This window comes from Hordeum vulgare, chromosome 7H (genome assembly GCF_904849725.1).
Source record: "Hordeum vulgare subsp. vulgare chromosome 7H, MorexV3_pseudomolecules_assembly, whole genome shotgun sequence".
Taxonomy (NCBI): domain Eukaryota; kingdom Viridiplantae; phylum Streptophyta; class Magnoliopsida; order Poales; family Poaceae; genus Hordeum; species Hordeum vulgare.
Window position 1 is genome coordinate 527724467 of NC_058524.1, and position 20783 is coordinate 527745249.

Below are 20783 nucleotides of genomic sequence, written 5' to 3' on the forward strand. Positions count from 1 at the left end.
GTACAAAACGGACAATCTCTCTCGAAGTATCACGGTTCCGAACGAGAACTCATCTCTTACAAAGGGATTCCGTTTTTTGAACTTATTTGAACTCCATACTTTTTTTGTGTTCAAAATGCACCATTCAAAGGCACATCACAAAATTTCAACAATTTCTGACTTCATTTGGTATTCTTCGTGCATTTACTTATTTTTTTAGCTAGTTGACCCTGAAATTGAAAAGCACTACAAATGAACTCTGAAAATGTTGAAACTTGGCATGCTATCATCATTTCACCCACATAGCATGTGTTAAAAAGTTGAGAGGGCTACGACAAAAACTGGATGCACTACGTGTACAAAACGGACAATCTCTCTCGAAGTATGAGGGTTTCGAACGAGAACTCATCTCTTACAAAGGGGTTTCATTTTTTTGAAATTATTTGAACTCCATACTTTTTGTGTGTTAAAAATTCACCATTCAAAGGTACATCACAAAATTTCAACAATTTCTGACTTCATTTGGTATTCTTCGTGCATTTACTTCTTTTTTTAGCTAGTTGACCCTGAAATTGAAAAGCACTACAAATGAACTCTGAAAATGTTGAAAGTTGGCATGCTATCATCATTTCACCCACATAGCATGTGTTAAAAAGTTGAGAGGGCTACGACAAAAACTGGATGCACTACGTGTACAAAACGGACAATCTCTCTCGAAGTATGAGGGTTTCGAACGATAACTCATCTCTTACAAAGGGATTTCATTTTTTTGAACTTATTTGAACTCCATACTTTTTGTGTGTTCAAAATGCACCATTCAAAGGCACATCACAAAATTTCAACAATTTCTGACTTCATTTGGTATTCTTCGTGCATTTACTTATTTATTTTTTTGAGCTAGTTGACCCTGAAATTGAAAAGCACTACAAAGAACTCTGAAAATGTTGAAAGTTGGCATGCTATCATCATTTCACCCACATAGCATGTGTTAAAAAGTTGAGAGGGCTACGACAAAAACTGGATGCACTTCGTGTACAAAACGGACAATCTCTCTCGAAGTATCACGGTTTCGAACGAGAACTCATCTCTTACAGAGGGATTTCATTTTTTTGAACTTATCTGAACTCCATACTTTTTGTGTGTTCAAAATGCACCATTCAAAGGCACATCACAAAATTTCAACAATTTCTGACTTCATTTGGTATTCTTCGTGCATTTACTAATTTATTTTTGAGCTAGTTGACCCTGAAATTGAAAAGCACTACAAACGAACTCTGAAAATGATGAAAGTTAGCATGCTATCATCATTTCACCCACATAGCATGTGTTAAAAAGTTGAGAGGGCTACGACAAAAATGGATGCATTTCGTGTACAAAACGGACAATCTCTCTCGAAGTATCAGGGTTTCGAACGAGAACTCATCTCTTACAAAGGGATTCCATTTTTTTGAACTTATTTGAACTCCATACTTTTTGCGTGTTCAAAATGCACCATTCAAAGGCACATCACAAAATTTCAACAATTTCTGACTTCATTTGGTATAATTCGTGCATTTACTTTTTTTTTTTGAGCTAGTTGACCCTGAAATTGAAAAGCACTACAAATGAACTCTGAAAATGTTGAAAGTTGGCATGCTATCATCATTTCACCCACATAGCATGTGTTAAAAAGTTGAGAGGGCTACGACAAAAACTGGATACACTTCGTGTACAAAACGGACAATCTCTCTTGAAGTATCACGGTTTCGAACGAGAACTCATCTCTTACAAAAGGATTTCATTTTTTTTGAACTTATCTGAACTCCATACTTTTTGTGTGTTCAAAATGCACCATTCAAAGGCACATCACAAAATTTCAACAATTTCTGACTTCATTTGGTATTCTTCGTGCATTTACTAATTTATTTTGAGCTAGTTGACCCTGAAATTGAAAAGCACTACAAACGAACTCTAAAAATGTTGAAAGTTGGCATGCTATCATCATTTCACCCACATAGCATGTGTTAAAAAGTTGATAGGGCTACAACAAAAACTGGATGCACTTCGTGTACAAAACGGACAATCTCTCTTGAAGTATCACGGTTTCGAACGAGAACTCATCTCTTACAAAGGGATTTCATTTTTTTGAACTTATCTGAACTCCATACTTTTTAGTGTTCAAAATGCACCATTCAAAGGCACATCACAAAATTTCAACAATTTCTGACTTCATTTGGTATTCTTCATGCATTTACTAATTTATTTTTGAGCTAGTTGACCCTGAAATTGAAAAGCACTACAAACGAACTCTAAAAATTTTGAAAGTTGGCATGCTATCATCATTTCACCCACATAGCATGTGTTAAAAAGTTGAGAGGGCTACGACAAAAACTGGATGCACTTCGTGTACAAAACGGACAATCTCTCTCGAAGTATCACGGTTCCGAACGAGAACTCATCTCTTACAAAGGGATTCCGTTTTTTGAACTTATTTGAACTCCATACTTTTTTTGTGTTCAAAATGCACCATTCAAAGGCACATGACAAAATTTCAACAATTTCTGACTTCATTTGGTATTCTTCGTGCATTTACTTATTTTTTTAGCTAGTTGACCCTGAAATTGAAAAGCACTACAAATGAACTCTGAAAATGTTGAAACTTGGCATGCTATCATCATTTCACCCACATAGCATGTGTTAAAAAGTTGAGAGGGCTACGACAAAAACTGGATGCACTACGTGTACAAAACAGACAATCTCTCTCGAAGTATGAGGGTTTCGAACGAGAACTCATCTCTTACAAAGGGGTTTCATTTTTTTGAACTTATTTGAACTCCATACTTTTTGTGTGTTAAAAATTCACCATTCAAAGGTACATCACAAAATTTCAACAATTTCTGACTTCATTTGGTATTCTTCGTGCATTTACTTCTTTTTTTAGCTAGTTGACCCTGAAATTGAAAAGCACTACAAATGAACTCTGAAAATGTTGAAAGTTGGCATGCTATCATCATTTCACCCACATAGCATGTGTTAAAAAGTTGAGAGGGCTACGACAAAAACTGGATGCACTACGTGTACAAAACGGACAATCTCTCTCGAAGTATGAGGGTTTCGAACGATAACTCATCTCTTACAAAGGGATTTCATTTTTTTGAACTTATTTGAACTCCATACTTTTTGTGTGTTCAAAATGCACCATTCAAAGGCACATCACAAAATTTCAACAATTTCTGACTTCATTTGGTATTCTTCGTGCATTTACTTATTTATTTTTTTGAGCTAGTTGACCCTGAAATTGAAAAGCACTACAAAGAACTCTGAAAATGTTGAAAGTTGGCATGCTATCATCATTTCACCCACATAGCATGTGTTAAAAAGTTGAGAGGGCTACGACAAAAACTGGATGCACTTCGTGTACAAAACGGACAATCTCTCTCGAAGTATCACGGTTTCGAACGAGAACTCATCTCTTACAGAGGGATTTCATTTTTTTTGAACTTATCTGAACTCCATACTTTTTGTGTGTTCAAAATGCACCATTCAAAGGCACATCACAAAATTTCAACAATTTCTGACTTCATTTGGTATTCTTCGTGCATTTACTAATTTATTTTTGAGCTAGTTGACCCTGAAATTGAAAAGCACTACAAACGAACTCTGAAAATGATGAAAGTTAGCATGCTATCATCATTTCACCCACATAGCATGTGTTAAAAAGTTGAGAGGGCTACGACAAAAATGGATGCATTTCGTGTACAAAACGGACAATCTCTCTCGAAGTATCAGGGTTTCGAACGAGAACTCATCTCTTACAAAGGGATTCCATTTTTTTGAACTTATTTGAACTCCATACTTTTTGTGTGTTCAAAATGCACCATTCAAAGGCACATCACAAAATTTCAACAATTTCTGACTTCATTTGGTATTCTTCGTGCATTTACTTATTTTTTTTAGCTAGTTGACCCTGAAATTGAAAAGCACTACAAATGAACTCTGAAAATGTTGAAAGTTGGCATGCTATCATCATTTCACCCACATAGCATGTGTTAAAAAGTTGAGAGGGCTACGACAAAAACTGGATGCACTACGTGTACAAAACGGACAATCTCTCTCGAAGTATGAGGGTTTCGAACGAGAACTCATCTCTTACAAAGGGATTTCATTTTTTTGAACTTATTTGAACTCCATAATTTTTGTGTGTTCAAAATGCACCATTCAAAGGCACATCACAAAATTTCAACAATTTCTGACTTCATTTGGTATTCTTCGTGCATTTACTTTTTTTTGAGCTAGTTGACCCTGAAATTGAAAAGCACTACAAATGAACTCTGAAAATGTTGAAAATTGGCATGCTATCATCCTTTCACCCACATAGCATGTGTTAAAAAGTTGAGAGGGCTACGACAAAAACTGGATGCACTTTGTGTACAAAACGGATAATCTCTCTCGAAGTATCACGGTTTCGAACGAGAAGTCATCTCTTACAAAGGGATTTCATTTTTTTGAACTTATTTGAACTCCATACTTTTTGTATGTTCAAAATGCACCATTCAAATGTACATCACAAAATTTCAACAATTTCTAACTTCATTTGGTATTCTTCGTGCATTTACTTAGTTTTTTGAGCTAGTTGAACCTGAAATTGAAAAGCAGTACACATGAACTCTGAAAATGTTGAAAGTTGGCATGCTATCATCATTTCACCCACATAGCATGTGTTAAAAAGTTGAGAGGGCTACGACAAAAACTGGATACACATCGTGTACAAAACGAACAATCTCTCTCGAAGTATGACGGTTTCGAACGAGAACTCATCTCTTACAAAGGGATTTCATTTTTTTGAACTTATTTGAACTCCATACTTTTTGTGTGTTTAAAATGCACCATTCAAAGGCACATCACAAAATTTCAACAATTTCTAACTTCATTTGGTATTCTTCGTGCATTTACTTTTTTTTGAGCTAATTGACCCTGAAATTGAAAAGCACTACAAATGAACTCCGAAAATGTTGAAAGTTGGCATGCTATCATCATTTCACCCACATAGCATGTGTTAAAAAGTTGAGAGGGCTACGACAAAAACTGGATGCTCTACGTGTACAAAACGGACAATCTCTCTTGAAGTATGAGGGTTTCGAACGAGAACTCATCTCTTACAAAGGAATTTCATTTTTTTGAACTTATTTGAACGCCATACTTTTTGTGTGTTCAAAATGCACCATTCAAAGGCACATCACAAAATTTCAACAATTTCTGACTTCATTTGGTATTCTTCGTGCATTTACTTTTTTTTGAGCTAGTTGACCCTGAAATTGAAAAGCACTACAAATGAACTCTGAAAATGTTGAAAGTTGGCATGCTATCATCATTTCACCCACATAGCATGTGTTAAAAAGTTGAGAGGGCTACGACAAAAACTGGATGCACTACGTGTACAAAACGGACAATCTCTCTCGAAGTATGAGGGTTTCGAACGATAACTCATCTCTTACAAAGGGATTTCATTTTTTTGAACTTATTTGAACTCCATACTTTTTGTGTGTTCAAAATGCACCATTCAAAGGCACATCACAAAATTTCAACAATTTCTGACTTCATTTGGTATTCTTCGTGCATTTACTTATTTATTTTTTTGAGCTAGTTGACCCTGAAATTGAAAAGCACTACAAAGATCTCTGAAAATGTTGAAAGTTGGCATGCTATCATCATTTCACCCACATAGCATGTGTTAAAAAGTTGAGAGGGCTACGACAAAAACTGGATGCACTTCGTGTACAAAACGGACAATCTCTCTCGAAGTATCACGGTTTCGAACGAGAACTCATCTCTTACAGAGGGATTTCATTTTTTTGAACTTATCTGAACTCCATACTTTTTGTGTGTTCAAAATGCACCATTCAAAGGCACATCACAAAATTTCAACAATTTCTGACTTCATTTGGTATTCTTCGTGCATTTACTAATTTATTTTTGAGCTAGTTGACCCTGAAATTGAAAAGCACTACAAACGAACTCTGAAAATGATGAAAGTTAGCATGCTATCATCATTTCACCCACATAGCATGTGTTAAAAAGTTGAGAGGGCTACGACAAAAATGGATGCATTTCGTGTACAAAACGGACAATCTCTCTCGAAGTATCAGGGTTTCGAACGAGAACTCATCTCTTACAAAGGGATTCCATTTTTTTGAACTTATTTGAACTCCATACTTTTTGTGTGTTCAAAATGCACCATTCAAAGGCACATCACAAAATTTCAACAATTTGTGACTTCATTTGGTATTCTTCGTGCATTTACTTATTTTTTTTAGCTAGTTGACCCTGAAATTGAAAAGCACTACAAATGAACTCTGAAAATGTTGAAAGTTGGCATGCTATCATCATTTCACCCACATAGCATGTGTTAAAAAGTTGAGAGGGCTACGACAAAAACTGGATGCACTACGTGTACAAAACGGACAATCTCTCTCGAAGTATGAGGGTTTCGCACGAGAACTCATCTCTTACAAAGGGATTTCATTTTTTTGAACTTATTTGAACTCCATAATTTTTGTGTGTTCAAAATGCACCATTCAAAGGCACATCACAAAATTTCAACAATTTCTGACTTCATTTGGTATTCTTCGTGCATTTACTTTTTTTTGAGCTAGTTGACCCTGAAATTGAAAAGCACTACAAATGAACTCTGAAAATGTTGAAAATTGGCATGCTATCATCCTTTCACCCACATAGCATGTGTTAAAAAGTTGAGAGGGCTACGACAAAAACTGGATGCACTTCGTGTACAAAACGGATAATCTCTCTCGAAGTATCACGGTTTCGAACGAGAAGTCATCTCTTACAAAGGGATTTCATTTTTTTGAACTTATTTGAACTCCATACTTTTTGTATGTTCAAAATGCACCATTCAAATGTACATCACAAAATTTCAACAATTTCTGACTTCATTTGGTATTCTTCGTGCATTTACTTAGTTTTTTGAGCTAGTTGAACCTGAAATTGAAAAGCAGTACACATGAACTCTGAAAATGTTGAAAGTTGGCATGCTATCATCATTTCACCCACATAGCATGTGTTAAAAAGTTGAGAGGGCTACGACAAAAACTGGATACACATCGTGTACAAAACGAACAATCTCTCTCGAAGTATGACGGTTTCGAACGAGAACTCATCTCTTACAAAGGGATTTCATTTTTTTGAACTTATTTGAACTCCATACTTTTTGTGTGTTTAAAATGCACCATTCAGAGGCACATCACAAAATTTCAACAATTTCTAACTTCATTTGGTATTCTTCGTGCATTTACTTTTTTTTGAGCTAATTGACCCTGAAATTGAAAAGCACTACAAATGAACTCCGAAAATGTTGAAAGTTGGCATGCTATCATCATTTCACCCACATAGCATGTGTTAAAAAGTTGAGAGGGCTACGACAAAAACTGGATGCTCTACGTGTACAAAACGGACAATCTCTCTTGAAGTATGAGGGTTTCGAACGAGAACTCATCTCTTACAAAGGAATTTCATTTTTTTGAACTTATTTGAACGCCATACTTTTTGTGTGTTCAAAATGCACCATTCAAAGGCACATCACAAAATTTCAACAATTTCTGACTTCATTTGGTATTCTTCGTGCATTTACTTTTTTTTTGAGCTAGTTGACCCTGAAATTGAAAAGCACTACAAATGAACTCTGAAAACGTTGAAAGTTGGCATGCTATCATCCTTTCACCCACATAGCATGTGTTAAAAAGTTGAGAGGGCTACGACAAAAACTGGATGCACTACGTGTACAAAACGGACAATCTCTCTCGAAGTATGAGGGTTTCGAACGATAACTCATCTCTTACAAAGGGATTTCATTTTTTTGAACTTATTTGAACTCCATACTTTTTGTGTGTTCAAAATGCACCATTCAAAGGCACATCACAAAATTTCAACAATTTCTGACTTCATTTGGTATTCTTCGTGCATTTACTTATTTATTTTTTTGAGCTAGTTGACCCTGAAATTGAAAAGCACTACAAAGAACTCTGAAAATGTTGAAAGTTGGCATGCTATCATCATTTCACCCACATAGCATGTGTTAAAAAGTTGAGAGGGCTACGACAAAAACTGGATGCACTTCGTGTACAAAACGGACAATCTCTCTCGAAGTATCACGGTTTCGAACGAGAACTCATCTCTTACAGAGGGATTTCATTTTTTTGAACTTATCTGAACTCCATACTTTTTGTGTGTTCAAAATGCACCATTCAAAGGCACATCACAAAATTTCAACAATTTCTGACTTCATTTGGTATTCTTCGTGCATTTACTAATTTATTTTTGAGCTAGTTGACCCTGAAATTGAAAAGCACTACAAACGAACTCTGAAAATGATGAAAGTTAGCATGCTATCATCATTTCACCCACATAGCATGTGTTAAAAAGTTGAGAGGGCTACGACAAAAATGGATGCATTTCGTGTACAAAACGGACAATCTCTCTCGAAGTATCAGGGTTTCGAACGAGAACTCATCTCTTACAAAGGGATTCCATTTTTTTGAACTTATTTGAACTCCATACTTTTTGTGTGTTCAAAATGCACCATTCAAAGGCACATCACAAAATTTCAACAATTTCTGACTTCATTTGGTATTCTTCGTGCATTTACTTATTTTTTTTAGCTAGTTGACCCTGAAATTGAAAAGCACTACAAATGAACTCTGAAAATGTTGAAAGTTGGCATGCTATCATCATTTCACCCACATAGCATGTGTTAAAAAGTTGAGAGGGCTACGACAAAAACTGGATGCACTACGTGTACAAAACGGACAATCTCTCTCGAAGTATGAGGGTTTCGAACGAGAACTCATCTCTTACAAAGGGATTTCATTTTTTTGAACTTATTTGAACTCCATAATTTTTGTGTGTTCAAAATGCACCATTCAAAGGCACATCACAAAATTTCAACAATTTCTGACTTCATTTGGTATTCTTCGTGCATTTACTTTTTTTTGAGCTAGTTGACCCTGAAATTGAAAAGCACTACAAATGAACTCTGAAAATGTTGAAAATTGGCATGCTATCATCCTTTCACCCACATAGCATGTGTTAAAAAGTTGAGAGGGCTACGACAAAAACTGGATGCACTTCGTGTACAAAACGGATAATCTCTCTGGAAGTATCACGGTTTCGAACGAGAAGTCATCTCTTACAAAGGGATTTCATTTTTTTGAACTTATTTGAACTCCATACTTTTTGTATGTTCAAAATGCACCATTCAAATGTACATCACAAAATTTCAACAATTTCTAACTTCATTTGGTATTCTTCGTGCATTTACTTAGTTTTTTGAGCTAGTTGAACCTGAAATTGAAAAGCAGTACACATGAACTCTAAAAATGTTGAAAGTTGGCATGCTATCATCATTTCACCCACATAGCATGTGTTAAAAAGTTGAGAGGGCTACGACAAAAACTGGATACACATCGTGTACAAAACGAACAATCTCTCTCGAAGTATGACGGTTTCGAACGAGAACTCATCTCTTACAAAGGGATTTCATTTTTTTGAACTTATTTGAACTCCGTACTTTTTGTGTGTTTAAAATGCACCATTCAAAGGCACATCACAAAATTTCAACAATTTCTAACTTCATTTGGTATTCTTCGTGCATTTACTTTTTTTTGAGCTAATTGACCCTGAAATTGAAAAGCACTACAAATGAACTCCGAAAATGTTGAAAGTTGGCATGCTATCATCATTTCACCCACATAGCATGTGTTAAAAAGTTGAGAGGGCTATGACAAAAACTGGATGCTCTACGTGTACAAAACGGACAATCTCTCTTGAAGTATGAGGGTTTCGAACGAGAACTCATCTCTTACAAAGGAATTTCATTTTTTTGAACTTATTTGAACGCCATACTTTTTGTGTGTTCAAAATGCACCATTCAAAGGCACATCACAAAATTTCAACAATTTCTGACTTCATTTGGTATTCTTCGTGCATTTACTTTTTTTTTGAGCTAGTTGACCCTGAAATTGAAAAGCACTACAAATGAACTCCGAAAATGTTGAAAGTTGGCATGCTATCATCATTTCACCCACATAGCATGTGTTAAAAAGTTGAGAGGGCTACGACAAAAACTGGATGCACTTCGTGTACAAAACGGACAATCTCTCTTGAAGTATCACGGTTTCGAACGAGAACTCATCTCTTACAAAAGGATTTCATTTTTTTGAACTTATCTGAACTCCATACTTTTTGTGTGTTCAAAATGCAACATTCAAAGGCACATCACAAAATTTCAACAATTTCTGACTTCATTTGGTATTCTTCGTGCATTTACTAATTTATTTTTGAGCTAGTTGACCCTGAAATTGAAAAGCACTACAAATGAACTCTAAAAATGTTGAAAGTTGGCATGCTATCATCATTTCACCCACATAGCATGTGTTAAAAAGTTGAGAGGGCTACGACAAAAACTGGATGCACTTCGTGTAAAAAACGGACAATCTCTCTTGAAGTATCACTGTTTCGAACGAGAACTCATCTCTTACAAAGGGATTTCATTTTTTTGAACTTATCTGAACTCCATACTTTTTTGTGTTCAAAATGCACCATTCAAAGGCACATCACAAAATTTCAACAATTTCTGACTTTATTTGGTATTCTTCGTGCATTTACTAATTTATATTTGAGCTAGTTGACCCTGAAATTGAAAAGCACTACAAACGAACTCTAAAAATGTTGAAAGTTGGCATGCTATCATCATTTCACCCACATAGCATGTGTTAAAAAGTTGAGAGGGCTACGACAAAAACTGGATGCACTTCGTGTACAAAACGGACAATCTCTCTCGAAGTATCACGGTTCCGAACGAGAACTCATCTCTTACAAAGGGATTCCATTTTTTGAACTTATTTGAACTCCATACTTTTTGTGTGTTCAAAATGCACCATTCAAAGGCACATCACAAAATTTCAACAATTTCTGACTTCATTTGGTATTCTTCGTGCATTTACTTATTTTTTTAAGCTAGTTGACCCTGAAATTGAAAAGCACTACAAATGAACTCTGAAAATGTTGAAACTTGGCATGCTATCATCATTTCACCCACATAGCATGTGTTAAAAAGTTGAGAGGGCTACGACAAAAACTGGATGCACTACGTGTACAAAACGGACAATCTCTCTCGAAGTATGAGGGTTTCGAACGAGAACTCATCTCTTACAAAGGGGTTTCATTTTTTTGAACTTATTTGAAATCCATACTTTTTGTGTGTTAAAAATGCACCATTCAAAGGCACATATCAAAATTTCAACAATTTCTGACTTCATTTGGTATTCTTCGTGCATTTACTTCTTTTTTTTAGCTAGTTGACCCTGAAATTGAAAAGCACTACAAATGAACTCTGAAAATGTTGAAAGTTGGCATGCTATCATCATTTCACCCACATAGCATGTGTTAAAAAGTTGAGAGGGCTACGACAAAAACTGGATGCACTACGTGTACAAAACGGACAATCTCTCTCGAAGTATGAGGGTTTCGAACGATAACTCATCTCTTACAAAGGGATTTCAGTTTTTTTGAACTTATTTGAACTCCATACTTTTTGTATTTTCAAAATGCACCATTCAAAGGCACATCACAAAATTTCAACAATTTCTGACTTCATTTGGTATTCTTCGTGCATTTACTTATTTATTTTTTTGAGGTAGTTGACCCTGAAATTGAAAAGCACTACAAATGAACTCTGAAAATGTTGAAAGTTGGCATGCGATCATCATTTCACCCACATAGCATGTGTTAAAAAGTTGAGAGGGCTACGACAAAAACTGGATGCACTTCGTGTACAAAACGGACAATATCTCTCGAAGTATCACGGTTTCAAACGAGAACTCATCTCTTACAAAGGGATTTCATTTTTTTGAACTTATCTGAACTCCATACTTTTTGTGTGTTCAAAATGCACCATTCAAAGGCACATCACAAAATTTCAACAATTTCTGACTTCATTTGGTATTCTTCGTGCATTTACTAATTTATTTTTGAGCTAGTTGACCCTGAAATTGAAAAGCACTACAAACGAACTCTGAAAATGATGAAAGTTAGCATGCTATCATCATTTCACCCACGTAGCATGTGTTAAAAAGTTGAGAGGGCTACGACAAAAACTGGATGCACTACGTGTACAAAACGGACAATCTCTCTCGAAGTATCAGGGTTTCGAACGAGAACTCATCTCTTACAAAGGGATTCCATTTTTTTGAACTTATTTGAACTCCATACTTTTTGTGTGTTCAAAATGCACCATTCAAAGGCACATCACAAAATTTCAACAATTTCTGACTTCATTTGGTATTCTTCGTGCATTTACTTTTTTTTTTAGCTAGTTGACCCTGAAATTGAAAAGCACTACAAAGAACTCTGAAAATGTTGAAAGTTGGCATGCTATCATCATTTCACCCACATAGCATGTGTTAAAAAGTTGAGAGGGCTACGACAAAAACTGGATGCACTTCGTGTACAAAACGGACAATCTCTCTCGAAGTATCACGGTTTCGAACGAGAACTCATCTCTTACAAAGGGATTTCATTTTTTTGAACTTATCTGAACTCCATACTTTTTGTGTGTTCAAAATGCACCATTCAAAGGCACATCACAAAATTTCAACAATTTCTGACTTCATTTGGTATTCTTCGTGCATTTACTAATTTATTTTTGAGCTAGTTGACCCTGAAATTGAAAAGCACTACAAACGAACTCTGAAAATGATGAAAGTTAGCATGCTATCATCATTTCACCCACATAGCATGTGTTAAAAAGTTGAGAGGGCTACGACAAAAATGGATGCATTTCGTGTACAAAATGGACAATCTCTCTCGAAGTATCAGGGTTTCGAACGAGAACTCATCTCTTACAAAGGGATTCCATTTTTTTGAACTTATTTGAACTCCATACTTTTTGTGTGTTCAAAATGCACCATTCAAAGGCACATCACAAAATTTCAACAATTTCTGACTTCATTTGGTATTCTTCGTGCATTTACTTATTTTTTTTAGCTAGTTGACCCTGAAATTGAAAAGCACTACAAATGAACTCTGAAAATGTTGAAAGTTGGCATGCTATCATCATTTCACCCACATAGCATGTGTTAAAAAGTTGAGAGGGCTACGACAAAAACTGGATGCACTACGTGTACAAAACGGACAATCTCTCTAGAAGTATAAGGGTTTCGAACGAGAACTCATCTCTTACAAAGGGATTTCATTTTTTTGAACTTATTTGAACTCCATAATTTTTGTGTGTTCAAAATGCACCATTCAAAGGCACATCACAAAATTTCAACAATTTCTGACTTCATTTGGTATTCTTCGTGCATTTACTTTTTTTTGAGCTAGTTGACCCTGAAATTGAAAAGCACTACAAATGAACTCTGAAAATGTTGAAAATTGGCATGCTATCATCATTTCACCCACATAGCATGCGTTAAAAAGTTGAGAGGGCTACGACAAAAACTGGATGCACTTCGTGTACAAAACGGATAATCTCTCTCGAAGTATCACGGTTTCGAACGAGAAGTCATCTCTTACAAAGGGATTTCATTTTTTTGAACTTATTTGAACTCCATACTTTTTGTATGTTCAAAATGCACCATTCAAATGTACATCACAAAATTTCAACAATTTCTGACTTCATTTGGTATTCTTCGTGCATTTACTTAGTTTTTTGAGCTAGTTGAACCTGAAATTGAAAAGCAGTACACATGAACTCTGAAAATGTTGAAAGTTGGCATGCTATCATCATTTCACCCACATAGCATGTGTTAAAAAGTTGAGAGGGCTACGACAAAAACTGGATACACATCGTGTACAAAACGAACAATCTCTCTCGAAGTATGACGGTTTCGAACGAGAACTCATCTCTTACAAAGGGATTTCATTTTTTTGAACTTATTTGAACTCCATACTTTTTGTGTGTTTAAAATGCACCATTCAAAGGCACATCACAAAATTTCAACAATTTCTAACTTCATTTGGTATTCTTCGTGCATTTACTTTTTTTTGAGCTAATTGACCCTGAAATTGAAAAGCACTACAAATGAACTCCGAAAATGTTGAAAGTTGGCATGCTATCATCATTTCACCCACATAGCATGTGTTAAAAAGTTGAGAGGGCTACGACAAAAACTGGATGCTCTACGTGTACAAAACGGACAATCTCTCTTGAAGTATGAGGGTTTCGAACGAGAACTCATCTCTTACAAAGGAATTTCATTTTTTTGAACTTATTTGAACGCCATACTTTTTGTGTGTTCAAAATGCACCATTCAAAGGCACATCACAAAATTTCAACAATTTCTGACTTCATTTGGTATTCTTCGTGCATTTACTTTTTTTTTGAGCTAGTTGACCCTGAAATTGAAAAGCACTACAAATGAACTCCGAAAATGTTGAAAGTTGGCATGCTATCATCATTTCACCCACATAGCATGTGTTAAAAAGTTGAGAGGGCTACGACAAAAACTGGATGCACTTCGTGTACAAAACGGACAATCTCTCTTGAAGTATCACGGTTTCGAACGAGAACTCATCTCTTACAAAAGGATTTCATTTTTTTGAACTTATCTGAACTCCATACTTTTTGTGTGTTCAAAATGCAACATTCAAAGGCACATCACAAAATTTCAACAATTTCTGACTTCATTTGGTATTCTTCGTGCATTTACTAATTTATTTTTGAGCTAGTTGACCCTGAAATTGAAAAGCACTACAAATGAACTCTAAAAATGTTGAAAGTTGGCATGCTATCATCATTTCACCCACATAGCATGTGTTAAAAAGTTGAGAGGGCTACGACAAAAACTGGATGCACTTCGTGTAAAAAACGGACAATCTCTCTTGAAGTATCACGGTTTCGAACGAGAACTCATCTCTTACAAAGGGATTTCATTTTTTTGAACTTATCTGAACTCCATACTTTTTTGTGTTCAAAATGCACCATTCAAAGGCACATCACAAAATTTCAACAATTTCTGACTTCATTTGGTATTCTTCGTGCATTTACTAATTTATTTTTGAGCTAGTTGACCCTGAAATTGAAAAGCACTACAAACGAACTCTAAAAATGTTGAAAGTTGGCATGCTATCATCATTTCACCCACATAGCATGTGTTAAAAAGTTGAGAGGGCTACGACAAAAACTGGATGCACTTCGTGTACAAAACGGACAATCTCTCTCGAAGTATCACGGTTCCGAACGAGAACTCATCTCTTACAAAGGGATTCCATTTTTTGAACTTATTTGAACTCCATACTTTTTGTGTGTTCAAAATGCACCATTCAAAAGCACATCACAAAATTTCAACAATTTCTGACTTCATTTGGTATTCTTCGTGCATTTACTTATTTTTTTAAGCTAGTTGACCCTGAAATTGAAAAGCACTACAAATGAACTCTGAAAATGTTGAAACTTGGCATGCTATCATCATTTCACCCACATAGCATGTGTTAAAAAGTTGAGAGGGCTACAACAAAAACTGGATGCACTACGTGTACAAAACGGACAATCTCTCTCGAAGTATGAGGGTTTCGAACGAGAACTCATCTCTTACAAAGGGGTTTCATTTTTTTGAACTTATTTGAACTCCATACTTTTTGTGTGTTAAAAATGCACCATTCAAAGGCACATATCAAAATTTCAACAATTTCTGACTTCATTTGGTATTCTTCGTGCATTTACTTCTTTTTTTTAGCTAGTTGACCCTGAAATTGAAAAGCACTACAAATGAACTCTGAAAATGTTGAAAGTTGGCATGCTATCATCATTTCACCCACATAGCATGTGTTAAAAAGTTGAGAGGGCTACGACAAAAACTGGATGCACTACGTGTACAAAACGGACAATCTCTCTCGAAGTATGAGGGTTTCGAACGATAACTCATCTCTTACAAAGGGATTTCAGTTTTTTTGAACTTATTTGAACTCCATACTTTTTGTGTTTTCAAAATGCACCATTCAAAGGCACATCACAAAATTTCAACAATTTCTGACTTCATTTGGTATTCTTCGTGCATTTACTTATTTATTTTTTTGAGCTAGTAGACCCTGAAATTGAAAAGCACTACAAATGAACTCTGAAAATGTTGAAAGTTGGCATGCGATCATCATTTCACCCACATAGCATGTGTTAAAAAGTTGAGAGGGCTACGACAAAAACTGGATGCACTTCGTGTACAAAACGGACAATATCTCTCGAAGTATCACGGTTTCAAACGAGAACTCATCTCTTACAAAGGGATTTCATTTTTTTGAACTTATCTGAACTCCATAATTTTTGTGTGTTCAAAATGCACCATTCAAAGGCACATCACAAAATTTCAACAATTTCTGACTTCATTTGGTATTCTTCGTGCATTTACTAATTTATTTTTGAGCTAGTTGACCCTGAAATTGAAAAGCACTACAAACGAACTCTGAAAATGATGAAAGTTAGCATGCTATCATCATTTCACCCACGTAGCATGTGTTAAAAAGTTGAGAGGGCTACGACAAAAACTGGATGCACTACGTGTACAAAACGGACAATCTCTCTCGAAGTATCAGGGTTTCGAACGAGAACTCATCTCTTACAAAGGGATTCCATTTTTTTGAACTTATTTGAACTCCATACTTTTTGTGTGTTCAAAATGCACCATTCAAAGGCACATCACAAAATTTCAACAATTTCTGACTTCATTTGGTATTCTTCGTGCATTTACTTTTTTTTTTTAGCTAGTTGACCCTGAAATTGAAAAGCACTACAAATGAACTCTGAAAATGTTGAAAGTTGGCATGCTATCATCATTTCACCCACATAGCATGTGTTAAAAAGTTGAGAGGGCTACGACAAAAACTGGATGCACTACGTGTACAAAACGGACAATCTCTCTCGAAGTATGAGGATTTCGAACGAGAACTCATCTCTTACAAAGGGATTTCATTTTTTTGAACTTATTTGAACTCCATACTTTTTGTGTGTTCAAAATGCACCATTCAAAGGCACATCACAAAATTTCAACAATTTCTGACTTCATTTGGTATTCTTCGTGCATTTACTTTTTTTTGAGCAAGTTGACCCTGAAATTGAAAAGCACTACAAATGAACTCTGAAAATGTTGAAAGTTGGCATGCTATCATCATTTCACCCACATAGCATGTGTTAAAAAGTTGAGAGGGCTACGACAAAAACTGGATGCACTTCGTGTACAAAACGGATAATCTCTCTCGAAGTATCACGGTTTCGAACGAGAAGTCATCTCTTACAAAGGGATTTCATTTTTTTTGAACTTATTTGAACTCCATGCTTTTTGTGTGTTCAAAATGCACCATTCAAATGTACATCACAAAATTTCAACAATTTCTGACTTCATTTGGTATTCTTCGTGGATTTACTTATTTTTTTGAGCTAGTTGACCGTGAAATTGATAAGCACTACACATGAACTCTGAAAATGTTGAAAGTTGGCATGCTATCATCATTTCACCCACATAGCATGTGTTAAAAAGTTGAGAGGTCTACGACAAAAACTGGATACACGTCGTGTACAAAACGGACAATCTCTCTCGAAGTATCACGGTTTCGAACGAGAACTCGTCTCTTACAAAGGGATTTCATTTTTTTGAACTTATTTGAACTCCATACTTTTTGTGTGTTTAAAATGCACCATTCAAAGGCACATCACAAAATTTCAACAATTTATAACTTCATTTGGTATTCTTCGTGCATTTACTTTTTTTTTGAGCTAGTTGACCCTAAAATTGACAAGCACTACAAATGAACTCTAAAAATGTTGAAAGTTGGCATGCTATCATCATTTCACCCACGTATCATGTGTTAAAAAGTTGAGAGGGCTACGACAAAAACTGGATGCACTTCGTGTACAAAACCGACAATCTCTCGAAGTATCACGGTTTCGAACGAGAACTCATCTCTTACAAAGGGATTTCATTTTTTTGAACTTATTTGAACTCCATACTTTTTGTTTGTTCAAAATGCACCATTCAAAGGCACATCACAAAATTTCAACAATTTCTTACTTCATTTGGTATTCTTCGTGCATTTACTTTTTTTTTTGAGCTAGTTGACCCTGAAAATGAAAAGCACTACAAATGAACTCTGAAAATGTTGAAAGTTGGCATGCTATCATCATTTCACCCACATAGCATGTGTTAAAAAGGTGAGAGGGCTACGAAAAAAACTGGATGCACTTCGTGTACAAAACGGACAATCGCTCTCGAAGTATCAAGGTTTCGAACGAGAACTCATCTCTTACAAAGGGATTTCATTTTTTTTGAACTTATTTGGACTCCATACTTTTTGTGTGTTCAAAATGCACCATTCAAAGGCACATCACAAAATTTCAAAAATTTCTGACTTCATTTGGTATTCTTCGTGCATTTACTTTCTTTTTTTTGGGCTAGTTGACCCTGAAATTGAAAAGCACTACAAATGAACTCTGAAAATGTTGAAAGTTGGCATGCCATCATCATTTCACCCACATAGCATGTGTTAAAAAGTTGAGAGGGCTACGACAAAAACTGGATGCACTTCGTGTACAAAACGGACAATCTCTCTCGAAGTATCAGGGTTTCGAACGAGAACTCATCTCTTACAAAGGGATTTCATTTTTTTGAACTTATTTGAACTCCATACTTTTTGTGTGTTCAAAATGCACCATTCAAAGGCACATCACAAAAATTCAACAATTTCTGACTTCATTTGGTATTCTTCGTCCATTTACGTTTTTTTTGAGCTAGTTGACCCTGAAATTGAAAAGTACTACAAATGAACTCTGAAAATGTCGAAAGTTGGCATGCTATCATCATTTCACCCACATAGCATGTGATAATAAGTTGAGAGGGCTACGACAAAAACTGGATGCACTACGTGTACAAAACGGACAATCTCTCTCGAAGTATCACGGTTCCGAACGAGAACTCATCTCTTACAAAGGGATTCCATTTTTTGAACTTATTTGAACTCCATACTTTTTGTGTGTTCAAAATGCACCATTCAAAGGCACATCACAAAATTTCAACAATTTCTGACTTCATTTGGTATTCTTCGTGCATTTACTTATTTTTTTAAGCTAGTTGACCCTGAAATTGAAAAGCACTACAAATGAACTCTGAAAATGTTGAAACTTGGCATGCTATCATCATTTCACCCACATAGCATGTGTTAAAAAGTTGAGAGGGCTACAACAAAAACTGGATGCACTACGTGTACAAAACGGACAATCTCTCTCGAAGTATGAGGGTTTCGAACGAGAACTCATCTCTTACAAAGGGGTTTCATTTTTTTGAACTTATTTGAACTCCATACTTTTTGTGTGTTAAAAATGCACCATTCAAAGGCACATATCAAAATTTCAACAATTTCTGACTTCATTTGGTATTCTTCGTGCATTTACTTCTTTTTTTTAGCTAGTTGACCCTGAAATTGAAAAGCACTACAAATGAACTCTGAAAATGTTGAAAGTTGGCATGCTATCATCATTTCACCCACATAGCATGTGTTAAAAAGTTGAGAGGGCTACGACAAAAACTGGATGCACTACGTGTACAAAACGGACAATCTCTCTCGAAGTATGAGGGTTTCGAACGATAACTCATCTCTTACAAAGGGATTTCAGTTTTTTTGAACTTATTTGAACTCCATACTTTTTGTGTTTTCAAAATGCACCATTCAAAGGCACATCACAAAATTTCAACAATTTCTGACTTCATTTGGTATTCTTCGTGCATTTAGTTATTTATTTTTTTGAGCTAGTAGACCCTGAAATTGAAAAGCACTACAAATGAACTCTGAAAATGTTGAAAGTTGGCATGCGATCATCATTTCACCCACATAGCATGTGTTAAAAAGTTGAGAGGGCTACGACAAAAACTGGATGCACTTCGTGTACAAAACGGACAATATCTCTCGAAGTATCACGGTTTCAAACGAGAACTCATCTCTTACAAAGGGATTTCATTTTTTTGAACTTGTCTGAACTCCATACTTTTTGTGTGTTCAAAATGCACCATTCAAAGGCACATCACAAAATTTCAACAATTTCTGACTTCATTTGGTATTCTTCGTGCATTTACTAATTTATTTTTGAGCTAGTTGACCCTGAAATTGAAAAGCACTACAAACGAACTCTGAAAATGATGAAAGTTAGCATGCTATCATCATTTCACCCACGTAGCATGTGTTAAAAAGTTGAGAGGGCTACGACAAAAACTGGATGCACTACGTGTACAAAACGGACAATCTCTCTCGAAGTATCAGGGTTTCGAACGAGAACTCATCTCTTACAAAGGGATTCCATTTTTTTGAACTTATTTGAACTCCATACTTTTTGTGTGTTCAAAATGCACCATTCAAAGGCACATCACAAAATTTCAACAATTTCTGACTTCATTTGGTATTCTTCGTGCATTTACTTTTTTTTTAGCTAGTTGACCCTGAAATTGAAAAGCACTACAAATGAACTCTGAAAATGTTGAAAGTTGGCATGCTATCATCATTTCACCCACATAGCATGTGTTAAAAAGTTGAGAGGGCTACGACAAAAACTGGATGCACTACGTGTACAAAACAGACAATCTCTCTCGAAGTATGAGGATTTCGAACGAGAACTCATCTCTTACAAAGGGATTTCATTTTTTTGAACTTATTTGAACTCCATACTTTTTGTGTGTTCAAAATGCACCATTCAAAGGCACATCACAAAATTTCAACAATTTCTGACTTCATTTGGTATTCTTCGTGCATTTACTTTTTTTTTGAGCAAGTTGACCCTG